The 13,211-nt window shown below is 34.8% G+C and overlaps 1 long non-coding RNA gene across 1 annotated transcript in view; it reads left to right on the top strand.

Annotated features, from left to right (window-relative positions):
- The window catches only part of LOC146404230 (uncharacterized), a 126,948-nt gene extending 115,959 nt beyond the window's left edge, over window positions 1-10,989 (top strand). Inside the window, exon 4 of the long non-coding RNA XR_014844675.1 lies at window positions 8,706-10,989. This is a non-coding gene — a long non-coding RNA (uncharacterized LOC146404230). The remainder of the gene's footprint in view (window positions 1-8,705) is intronic.
- Window positions 10,990-13,211: the final 2,222 nt, after the last annotated feature.

The raw sequence follows: 13,211 nt of genomic DNA, 5'->3' as shown, positions 1-13,211 counted from the left end.
TGAACTTATTAGCTGTGTGGCTTTGGGTATGTGACAATCCCTGTGAAACTCAGTTTCCTTATTTATCAAATGTTCAATAATAGCACCTGGTACATAAGATCCTTTTGAGAAGTAAATGAAATAATAGATAAATAGTACAATGCCTGACAGAGGGGTAGGCATTCAAATAAAGTACACGATTATCATTGTTTGCAATTAACATTTTTTTAAAAAATTAATCATTACTGAAAGCGTGAGTAATCTTACAGCATTCTCCAGGATTCCACAATCACCGGGTGGGCAGAGCTCAACCGATGCTGGAAGATTCCAGCATTGCTTTGGCAGACTGTGGCTGCACCCAGTTTAGAAGTAATTAGTCCTACTCAACCAAGGTAATCGGGAAATTGGCTCCCAGACCATATTTGCAATTTTATGTGGAGAGAAATGATTCAATATTCAGTAATGGTTAGGTACTTTCCATGTTCAACCCTGAGGTCCTTGTGTAAATAGAATTGTTGTTGAAATGGAATGGAAGTTTTGTGTGGAAAATGACAGCAGGAGCAGCCCCTTCATCAGATTTACACAGAAAAGGAGGGGATTGTGCCATCATAGGAATGCCAATGAGAAGATGCACAGAATGTGAAAATCAGTTACTTTTAATGTTAATGTAAATATTAGCAGTAATAATTGGACATAGAGTGGTCATTCTAGCCCCTATTTCATAAAGGAGAAAAGAACCCCCTGTTTATCTGTCATATTATGCTCGAACAATATTTTTACTTCAAATAGAGGCACAGAAATAGCTTATAAATTAAGTTTTATAAGATTACCCAGTAATTGAGTAAAGAATGGGACAATTATTTCTGTATGTGAGGGAGAAAATTTTTGTAATGAAAATAGTGATGAGGAGGCAAATCCTCGATAGATTAAACCCCATGCCTGTCAAACTAGATGTGATCCATGACATTGGAGTTACTAGGAGCAGGACTTTTCTTGGAGAAAGCACTATTGTAATAAGACGGGAAGCTGTAATTTCTCTAAAGTTCAGTTTCTCACCTCTAAAATAAGTGGGATTGTACCAGAAGACCACGTAAGTCTTTTCCGGCACTAAACTCTGGAGAAAACTTTCATCAAATCAAACCTAGTCTTTCTTCCTCCTATGACCCCAGAATCCATCAGGACTAAGCCTTGAGGGGGGACACTTTACCTCTCGAGGTACTGTTACCAATCAAATCAATACCTGGGAATATTAAGGGATTTAGGAGTGAGCCCAGAGACACTGCTTTCAGCAACACAACCTACTTTGTTCCTAGCCCTTCAGGACAGCATAACCCCAGCTTTGACTCTAGTAAGAAATCCCAAATCCAGGGTCAAGTTGCTGAACTGCACCATTGTCCAGAACTGGGAAATTAATTCCAATATGCTAACCCATTCCCTTGGTGGCTGTGATATAGGTGAAATCACAAAATCAGCTTCCTTTTTTAGTGCTCACATATCTTGACACTCTTAGCCTGTTTCATGTATTGTTTGGAACATGGCTGAAGGTATTCAGTAGTCTCAGGATTCCAATTTTACAAAATTTTAACGAGACATCCATTCTGAATTTCCTTTGTTCAACCTACTCCAGAAATCGAAGTGGCTTTAAGTATAAATGGTAGGATAATAGAACTCTAAGTCTTCTTTGCAGTGAATATTATACTTTCATTTTGCACAGTAGAGCTCAAAATACCTCACTTTATGCTGATGGTGGGCACTTTTAGAGTTTTTCATCCTCCTACAGTTAAAGCATATGACAAAGTAGCCACTTACAAAAACAGATGAAGGGGATAAGAGAGTATGAAATTCACAGAAATTTAGACCATATTAAATACTTAGAAGAGGTACTTCCATATACCTCTATTGTAGATTAAATTTTAAATCTGCTATACCAAGAAATTCACAATGACAAATTACTTTTCTGGGTACATTTAGATATTTGGGGGAAAAATATAATAATCAAAGACAAGTTGGAAACACAGTAATTCTTATAAATCAATATAAATCAAATATCTAGTCATGCATAACATTTAATGATTATAAATATTTATTTAAAATACACTTTTAAAAGAACTTAAGTATTAGAGATTAATTATTTTTCAAATTATTAGATTCAATTATTTTTCCACAGAAAGCAAATTATATACACTGGAAAATGAAAATAAGATAAAGAAAATACTTTTTCTAAATATAAATATTATTACTTAAATGAGTGTAATTTTGTATTATAATAAATGTAAAAACAAAATCCATATAAATATCCCTCCTACTAAAATCTGGAGAGAGATCAAAATGAAGCTAATTCTTCTAAAACAAATTTCTGTAAACAAATTTTTATCCTAAGTGTTCTTTCTCTTGATAAAAACATGTAAAGAGAGGAAAATAAAAACAGTAATCTCCATGTACCACATCACATTTTGGGAAATCATTTCAGAACCTTGAAGCCAAACTGGATTTTTATCTCTTGATTGAAAATAAGTAGTGGCTTCCTTGCCTAGTTTTTTCAAGTAAGTTAATATGATTAACAAGTGAGGATTATTTAAAACATTATTTTACATGATAATGTATCTAAATAAATTTAACTAAGGTTTATGACATGCCTGTGAGATATGTGGAATTCTTTTTAAACAAATAAGAAACCAAGATAAATTAGTATAAAAATTATAAACAGAACAGAATTTCAAATTTGCTAGAAGGATTTTTTTAAAGAAAACTAGATCATAATTTTAAAAAGATATAAAAGATAGCTCTTTATTATTATTGTTGTTGTTATTATTATTATTATTATTTGCTTTTCTGGGCTGCACCTGCAGCATATGGAGGTTCCCAGACTAGGGATCGAATCATAGCTATAGCTAGTGGCCTACACCACAGCCACAGCAACACCAAATCTGAGCCGCGTCTGTGACCTATACCACAGCTCACAGAAAAGCCGGATCCTTAACCCACTGAGGAGGCCAGGGATCGAACTTGGGTCCCCAAGGATGCTAGTCAAATTCATCTCCACTAAGCCAGGACGGGAACTCCAAGATAGCTCTTTATGTTTTACAAATGGGTGAAGATACTGAATCATCTTGAAGACTGGACATTTTGGAAGTGGTCATATTTTTCTAAGAGAGGTAAAATCAAAAGTTTATCACGTGACAGTCTTTTGTCATGGCCTAGCTTTGATGTGTAACACTTAATTCTTATTATTATTGCTGTTAATATCTTTTGGATTGTATCATAGATTTTAAAGTATTATAAATAGTGGTAGAAAAGGATTTGAATTACTTGAATAACCTGCTTTATCATTATCTAGAAGTACTTTGCAATTAGTTTTCCTGCTTTATTAGCATTTCTTGTAAATCTTTATGCTAAAAAGTCAGCCCCATAGTTTCATGAATCACTACACAAACATCACAGAGTATCATTTATAATGTATTACAATTCATTTTGATCCAAGAAAAGAGACCTAGTTGCGGGATGCCATTTTTGGATTCAATTTTCATGTAATTTGAGGTACCTGTTAAAATTGTGATCTGGCCTGATACTTACTAGTGAGCCAGTCATGGCATTAAAATCAATATATATCAAAATGAGAGTCCAGAAAGGATGAGTAGTAGAAATAATTTAATGTAATAAACATGTTACATCTAATAATCCCTACTTTCATATGCTAATTTTAATACCTGGACTTAAAACGTGGCCAAAATGTGCTTTCATTTTTATTTCCTCAGTATCTTTTTTTCCAATTTTCTTTTCCTGTATGGCCAAACATTTCACATTTTCTTTTTAAAAAAAAATGTATGTTAGGAGTTCCCGTCATGGCTCAGTGTTAACGAATCCGACAAGGAACCATGAGGTTGCAGGTTCGATCCCTGGCCTTGCTTAGTGGGTTAAGGATCCGGCGTTGCCCTGAGCTGTGGTGTAGGTTGCAGATGCGGCTTGGATCCCTCATTGCTGTGGCTGTGGTGTAGGACGGCGACTACAGCTCTGACTAGACCCCTAGCCTGGGGACCTCCATATGCCACGGGAGTGGCCCTAGAAATAGCAAAAAGACAAATAAATAAATAAATGTATGTTATATAAATATTATTTGAGAGTTTTAGGAGAGAAAAAAACAATCCATGATTCAGGAAAGCTGTGAACTCCTACATCAGAAACTAATATCTAAAAAAATAAAATTATTTTTGTCAGTCAGTAATTACTTTAGGAATGTATAATTACCACATAATTTTAATTGCAACAATTTCCTACTATAAAGAAATTCTAGTAATGGTTCTTAATACAATCCATCATTCAGTTTTGAATGGTAACAAATCAGTTAATATTTAGATTTTTATAAATGTGAAATTTCACTTAGTACAAACTTTAAAACTTAAATTAGACTTCAAAAACTATAAAAGAACACATTTTCAGGTAAATAATTGTTTAAAATGTCCTTCATTGACCTGCTTTTATAGGCCTATTGAAAAACTGTCTAAGTAACATAAGATTAGCAGTTTGTAAATAAAATAGTCAAGAGATTGTGACTGTCACTTTTTGCAAAAGACTTCAAGCATTCTAGATTAGATATGTTCAGCCACTAATGTTTTATCGTTGATAATTAATAAGCTCACATCTGATAACTTTGCCAGCTATGAACATACTAATTTATATTATATTAAGTATAAATCCATGACAATGAGATTATCGGTGATACAGGCCCACAATAAGCCCAATGAAATGTGGTTAAAAAATAAATCTGTATACTCATTTAAGAAAGACTGTTATGGACTTTATAGTATTAACAAGATTTTCAAACTGACTTTTCCTTTATAAAATGTTTAAAGTAACATCTGTTACATAAAGAATATGTGAAACACCACCATTGTAATAACTGAACACCTATGAATCCATCTTGTAATATAAGAATTAAAACCAATAATAAAATGAAACACTGAATAAAAATGCAGGAGAAAAATAAACTGTTTTTTAACAGTGCTGAATTGTAAGTATCTTCTCTGCTTAAATACAGGCTACTTGGTACTTGCTTAGCATCCTTTTTATGTTGAAATTTCTTTGAGGTTTAAAGTGCTAACCATTAAATTAGTGTCTATTTAATTTAGGAACTAAATCCATCAAACTATAGACCTACTAAAATGATTTCATTTTCCTTTCTGGTTAATCTGAAGTGCTTAATCTTAAAATGTTCACTGTCAAAATAATGGACTTTTTTTCTTCCATAAGAATAACGTGGATTTCTAACATATCTCTTGTCAATCAGTCAATCCAAACTGGGTGTGCATAAATTGTTCTGCCGATGAGACTCTTTCTTAACTTTAGTGTTTTAAGTCTGGACAGGGTTGCTCATCTCTACCATGAAAAAGAAATAAGATTATACTCTAAAATGAATTTATAGTTCTACACTTATAGTCAGAATGGATTATTAGAGACAGAAAGTTCTATTATTCTGTCAAGTAATGGAACAACTATATTTTTTTGAGAAAACAGAATATCACAGAACACACTAATCCATTAAAAGTATAAAATAAAATTCTACATAATTTATTAGTATTATAGGTATTTTTTTTATATTTGGGCTATCAGCTTCTCTATGTATGTATTAGTAAAAGTTGTATTTTTACTAAGAAATACTATCATTAGTTCTTCATTATGTATTCTGGCATCTTATAATGCATATGAATAAATTTATGCTTTGTCATAAGCAAGTACAGTATTTTATTAATAGAAATAAGGCTTTAAATAGAGAAATTCCAGTTACAATAGGTTCCTTTGACATTAACCCAAAGGTAGTTTGAGATGATTATGTTAAATACAAAAGCCAAATTTTATGGGTCAGAAGATTATTCTAGGTCATATATTACACAGTGATATAGTTTAATCGTTGTCCTTTTAAACTTTAATTTAAAGAATAAACAGAAACAATTCCCTGAACTTTAGAGCTGCATGTTAAACATTTTACTGCCTTTAAAATCCTAGCATTCCCATGAAGCTTGAATAAAATCTGTGGTTGCACAAACTGAGAAGATATTGTATATAACTCTGTGAAAGAGTCACCAGTTGGCATAATAGGAACTGATATAACCTAATTTTTTAACAAGTAACATTCATTTTTACTGTTATATAACAATCTGTGTTCTAAGCAAATTTTTACCAAACGAAGTTCTAATAAACCTATTTAGGAAATTTATTTTATACCACTGTATTACTTACTGCAACATTTTGTAAATGCTCAAAGAATCTGATCAGGGAAATTCTTTTACATGGGAATTTAAAAATTCTTCATGTCGTTGATGAATGAGAAAATGTTAATAATGATCCATGGGGCAATTACACACACACAAATAGCATTTAAAGTATTTAATCAATCCTTTTATGCCTTTTATAAAATGAAGCTGATTCTCCTTGCTTCTGAACTGGGACATAATTTGATATCAGAGTGAAATTTGGGCAGCTATTGAAATTACTGCAATGATAATAACAAATCAAAACAGAAGTTTAAGCTCTGGAAAAATATCGATTCAATATGTATTATCAAAATTACAAAGATATTAGAAATAAGAGTATATTGAGTACTATATAATATGAATAAGAGTACTATATAAGTTTCATATAAATAGATCTCCAAATAAATTGGAATATTTGGGAACCTAAAATATTTCCCAAATATTATGGAATTTGCCAGTCAGGTGAAGTCCTGACTTTTAAATTTAAAATATCTGCTATAATTCCTAATTGATAATAACTTATTATTATCAATCTAGAACAGAGCCTAAATTATTTGGGTCAGTATTGCATAGAACTTGATTTTAATCATGAATTTTTTTTAATCAATAGGAAGCAGTGGTTCTCAAAAAAAGCAGGCATCAGGATTAGTCTTGTTAAAACACAGACTAGAAGGTCCTCACATCCAGAGTTTTGGATTTAGTGGGCACGTGATGCCATCTGAGAATGTGCGTTTCTAACGAGATCCCAAATGATGCTAAGACTACCGATCAGGAGACCACATTTTGAGAACTACTGATCTGAATTTCAGCACCTTCCCTGAGAAAGCCTATCATCAGTTTCTCAAAAGGCATTTATTGGCCCTGGAACCGAAGATTACTAGTGGATTTTGGAATTACATGTATTCACTAACTATTCCAATAATTACTAAAATAAATTTTCTAATAACCATAGGTACACTAACAATTTTTCCTAGTTCAGTATAATTATGTGTAGTTACAAATGGTGTTAAAGTAACTTGGTAATAGAGTAATTATTGCTTTGAGGTGAAAAAATGTGTACTTTTTTTTTCTTTTTTTTTGCCTTTTCTAGGGCTGCTCCCACAGCATATGGAGGTTCCCAGGCTAAGGGTCTAGTCGGAGCTGTAGCCGCTGGCCTACACCACAGCCACAGCAACGCGGGATCCGAGCCATGTCTGCAACCTACACCACAGCTCACGGCAACGCCGGATCCTCAACCCACTGAGCAAGGCCAGGGATCGAACCCGCAACCTCATGGTTCCTAGTCAGATTTGTTAACCACTGCGCCATGACGGGAACTCGTATTTTTTTCTAATCAGATGCTTCCTTGGTCTCTTCAGGTCTGAAAGATTATCTAAAATCTAAAGAAAAAATAATAAGTACATTTTTAGGAAAGACTTTTATTATTACTCTGTCTGTGATGTGTGTCTTCTGTTGAATAGAGATTAGCATCATGGCTTGTAGCAACTTTCACTTTTACACACAATTTTATATTTGTGATATTATCCACAACCTAATAAACTTCCTGAAAGGAAGATGTGGCTTTACATTCTTTTGAATCCCCCTCAGAGCTGATAAAAGCCTGGACTGTGAGATGTCCTAGAGGGCATGAATAATTAAGGGCAAGGTCACCCCGACATTTAGAAGAATGCCAGGAACATAGTAGGTGTTTAGTAAATATTGATGGAGTTGAATATATGTCTTATGTATAGTACACGCATAATAGATATTTAGCGATTTATTCTGAAAGGCGTCCTAGCTCTTTTGAATATACAAGCTGCTCAATCGATCACCGCATGCTCATCAGATGTTGTAAAATGAAATATGAGATGATCTAAATATCCTTGCATTAAGGCAGATAACTTGATAAGTATCAAATGGGTCTTCAGTTTACTAATTTTACCCGTGTCTATACCACAGGCCTGACAATAAAAACCTGTTGCTACATTTTTAAAGTTTTCTTGTTTTTTAATAATGTACAAGTAAAACATATATTCAAAAATATACACATTATCATTGTTACTTGTGGTATAAGCTACAGGTTTTTTGTTTTGTTGTGGTGGTGGTAGTTGTCGTCTGTTTTTTTAGGGCTGTACCCATGGCATACGGAAGTTCCCAGGCTAGGGGTCAAATTAGAGCTGCAGCTGCTGGTCTACACCACAGCTCGCAATGACAGATGCTTAACCCACTGAGCGACGTCGGGGATCAAACTTGCATCCTCATGGATACTAGTCCTGTTCTTAACTCTCTGAGCCACAGCAGGAACTCCTAAGCTACACGTTTAATGAGACTAGAATGGAAGCCAGATTTGGTTCTGTTTGAGGTTGTGAGAAAGAGCTTTATACCCTGGAACTAGGACTTCTAAGGCTTAACCAGATCTGTGTATTGCCCCTGAAATGTGAATCTAATTTCTGCTTTTAAAGTATATTAACTCAGATACTATCTTTGTTTTTTCACCAGTTATGAGAATTGTACCCCAACACATGCTGGGAGATTTAACTGCATACAGTGACTGACAGTTACATCATCACAAAGACTGGATGAGCCTGAAGCCCAATGACAGAAAAGTTATGAAGGAGTCCTGTCCTTTTCTCACGGATTGGTAACCTAAAAGCCCAGAAAAAACAATTAGAGCATACGGAATGTGCGGTAGAGGAGAAACTGCAGTCACATCTTGATAAAGATGCACTAATTTTTTTTCAACAGAATACGAAAACCCACTGGAAACAAAATACTTTAGAGAACTCATTTATAGGCTTAAAATAAAAAAAAAAGAAGAAGAAGAAGAAGAAATGAAAGAAAAGGTCTTACTGCTTTGCCTCTGTTTTTCATACTGACACCCAGTACACCCATCCCTAGACGCCAGACTGAGGCTTGCTAACTGTGACACCCCATCTGACTTTATAAGGAGGCACAGCGCCCACACGCCAGCAGCGCCACTTCTGGCCAAGGTCCTTTCCCACCTTCAAAGAGAGAACAGGGTAGCAAAGAATGGTAATGATGCTTAACCCGAGAGACTGCCTTTCTGCTTCTGTCTCCTTTCTCTCGTAAACTGAATGAACTGTTGTTATAAGACAACATACTGCTAAGTTAATGTAACTTAAAAATTTACAGCAGGTTGTATGCCTGGAGGCACATTATGGGGCCACCTGTAGGCATCTAATTCCACTGAAAATTATAAATAAGTGCAGAGAATTCCTCCGAGTCTGGAGGGGAGTGGATAAGAACTGCGTTGCTGGTTTACTCCAACGTGGATTCTGTCGTGGAGATTAAAGGACAGTGCTCTCTCTCCAACAAATGAGTAATCCTTCTCCCCACAAAAGAGTCCGTTAAACGCAACCAGACACCTGGGTGCCAGAGCTGCACAGCCATTTCTTGGGCACTTTTGATAATCCACCTGCAGAAACTGCCACTTGGCAATTGCTTAATATAGCACATGGATCCATTTGAGACTTTTTTTTTTTTTCTTACAGTATAGAAAGCTATTTTGTTTGTCTCTCTACATCCTGTTTATCTTTTTGAAGCCTCCTCATGTTTTGGCAAAGACAGAAAATGACAGTAAGAATATCCTTGATAATGATTCCAAGCATTTATTCGGGAGAAATTAATATGTGTGTTTTAGCAATCTCAGCAACCTTGACCTTTTTCAACTGGGAGGTAAAATTAATATACGGTAGAGCTGCTTTAAAGAAAAAGTGTTTGTTATTATGCTTTGGCCACAAGGTAGGTGGATTTAGCACTTATCCTCTAGCCACTTATGTCAGTTATTTGTTTCAAATCTATTCTTCTATAAGATCTGTAAAATTTTTCACACACACACACACACACACACATACACACACATGAACTTTTTATCTAGTAGGTTCTAAAAGCTAACCTAATCTTTGTCATTTGGGTTATAAATAACCCATAAACTATATTAATGTAGCCCTTAGTCTTAGAGGCCCCACAGATACTGTTTGGATATTGAAATCTACGACAACCTTTTTCCACACCAACCGCATGGCTTTGAACTAAGAAAACTCCATGTAAATTATCATTTACGTACTGAGGATTGAATTCTTGGTGGTTTTAAGGTCGCTATTTCCTTCTGTTTGTACTACACGAAGAGTTAATAAGGTTTGCATAACCTTATTCTTTGACGGCTTTACAGCAGAGTATTACAGGACTGCTGCCAAAACAGATTTTAACCCCTTTAATCATGCTGTTAGTAGCAGTATTATGCAGAGTCCATTCTGCCCAAATGCAATATAGCTCTGAATACAGTTGGACCTGATAGCCAAGCAAGGAAGGGTTCCTAGAGCTACTTGCCATTTTAGTTGCTATGGTGAGTTTCATATTTTATGGAAACCACTGCTAGATGTCTTAAAATAGACCTTTGCCAAGAAAAACATTGGTCCAGTGGCATATGCTGGCAGAGCATTGCAAGGTTGCTCAAATTCCCTTCCTTTGTTTTTCTCTCTCCCCCCTGGGGCAACTGCTCCAAGCATCAGCCCACTAGTCTGGCAGGCTGAGAATCCAGAAACTTGCTGCTAATTATAATGTTGACAATTCCCAACCTGTTTACTGGCGCCAGCAATCAAATCGCATCCTCTCGAGTGAACCAAAAAGCACTTGCTGGCTTTAGCTTCCTGAGGTTCCAAGCTGGCTATATTAATTACTGTTAACTTAAAACTGTATGTTGTACAGAAGAAGCTTAATTAGCTGGTTTGAGGATTAAAATCTATCCTTTACAAATTTTAAAGCCTTCTGTTCTTGACCAAATTGTGCGAATCCATAAAACATCTTTCCTTGGATAAAATGTTGCTTATGTTAGGTATGGCTTCTCAGAGGGAATTTGGCCACACTATTTATGACCTTGAATTAAGCACCAAAATAGATCAGGAGAAAATCTCCTCCTCTCTCTCTTCTCATCTCCCCTCCTCTTTCCCTTGCTCCTTCTCCTCCCTCCCCATTTCATCTCTTTATCTTTCTAAGAGTAGTATCTCTATGTTGTTTTTGAAAAAACAAAATAAGGAAGATAATGGGCGTAATCATTTCAAGTTACTGTTTATGGTTAGTAAAAAAAGGAAAATCTTTCAGTGGGGGAAAAATGCTCAAAATGTATGTTTCTAGCTTGGTGAATTTTAAAACCACAATAATGACTTACACTGTTTTTCAGGGGAACGCTCACTGCTGTGAATGAGGTGGGAGTAGCCATCTTTTAAATACAAGAAGACTACTTTCTTGATTGATAAGTTGGGCGACTGCACGGTGAGAAATCACCCTCTCAGGCTCCAAGATGGTTCGCATGGCAGGTAACCCAGGTGTGTCAGTGGCTGACCATCAATGCAGTTTTCATAATAGCACAACAACAGTGGACCTGGGTTTAGTAAAACTGAGGATTTTAATTTGACTCTGTTCTAATCCAGGAGTCCTTCTGTCTTTCTTTATTCAAGACAGCTTTAAATATTTAAAAGCTGAAGTAAAAGAGGGTAAATACAATTTTAATTTGTATATTAAAAATGTGATTTGATTTCTGTTCCTTGATGTGTGAAAATCATGGAGTCAGTGTTCTTTGCTAATCTTATTTTTGATTTTCCATCGAATATACTACATGACAAATACTTGTCATTCCAGTCTTTCAGCCAATATTTTCATCTGGAAGCTTATTAAATTGAGTTGATTTGATTGAGATTAAAATTTTCCTTGTTTAACTGAAATAACTTCAACTTGAGCAAAAGATCAAACTGTTCCTTTAATTACAATTTTGGTTTGTTTCTACGTCAATATTAATTTGCCCTATAAAATCTTCCTCAATTTTGAGAAGTACCTAAGTATAAGCATACTATAGGCCTTTAGAATCTGTTTGCAATCACATCTGTGTATACAATGTTTGAGCTTGAAAACAGGTTAAATCAGATGATTCACTGATGTGAAAATAATAATTATTGTCACATACAAGGAAGAGTAAAATTATAAGAAAAACTTCAATATTGAAGTTTTAGTGGGATGTGGTTAGAAAAAAAAAAAAAAAAATCCAGCGGACTTGGAAAATGGGTTCCAAGTACTATCTGCATGTCCTGGGAAGTTATTTAGATTCTCTGTGTTGGGAGGGTCTCATGTATAAAATATGGAAGCAGGACCATACACCAAATGACTGGATTTGAAATCGAAAATTATCATGACAACTAACTATCCTAAGAATTTGCAATAGGATGACCTAAGACTCATGAAATGTTGTATTCTATGTGGATAAGGAACTGGAAAATAATTACATCAAAAGAAAACCAGTGATCAAGTGGGAATGCTACATCTGGATACAAAAGCCAGTCCAGAAAAGAAGAAATGTCTCAATTTTCTATAACTTTACTGTAGTTAGTTAACAAGTAGTCCTTCTCCCTAAACTCTAAATCACAGTGAATAAGAAAAACCAGAATCTTAAACACAAGTGTCTGTATGTTATATTGAGAACTGCTGCTAATACAGTCTTAAACAAATTCCCCTAAGTTACTTGATTTCTAAAGCAAGGATTCAAACATAACATATGTCTTTCCCAATAGAAAAATGGATTAAAAAGGTTTTTTAAATCCATGTTCCCCTTAGGCTTAATTTTCCACAAGTCCGTCTTTTCAGACCGATGATCTTTCCTTTGACCTGCGAACGTCCAGATTTCATGCTTTTCTCAATTTTCTACCGATAAGTTAGGCCCATTTTACTCAAACACGATTTCCTTTTAAATTGATTCTATACAAGTTCTACCTAGTTCTACACCAGAGCATGGCTGTCTATCTAAATAAAAGCAAGAACTTTTGAGTACTATATAGATACACTATACAAAAGTGATATTGTCAACTTCCCCTCACCATTGGGGAAAGAGCACCCTGTAAAGAAGATCTCTTGTAAAGATTCCTAAAACTGATATTTCTCAGTATACCTCGGTATTAGCAGTTAGATCTTCCAGTAAAACAGCCCCAAGTAATTTCG

This window comes from Sus scrofa, chromosome 4, assembly GCF_054392235.1.
Source record: "Sus scrofa isolate SSC_HxYL_T2T_F1_AM1 chromosome 4, Sscrofa_HxYL_maternal_Yorkshire_Landrace_v2.0, whole genome shotgun sequence".
In the NCBI taxonomy this organism is placed as follows: Eukaryota; Metazoa; Chordata; class Mammalia; order Artiodactyla; family Suidae; genus Sus; species Sus scrofa.
The sequence above is the reverse complement of the archived record's forward strand: the minus strand, read 5'-3'. Positions and strand labels throughout refer to the sequence as shown.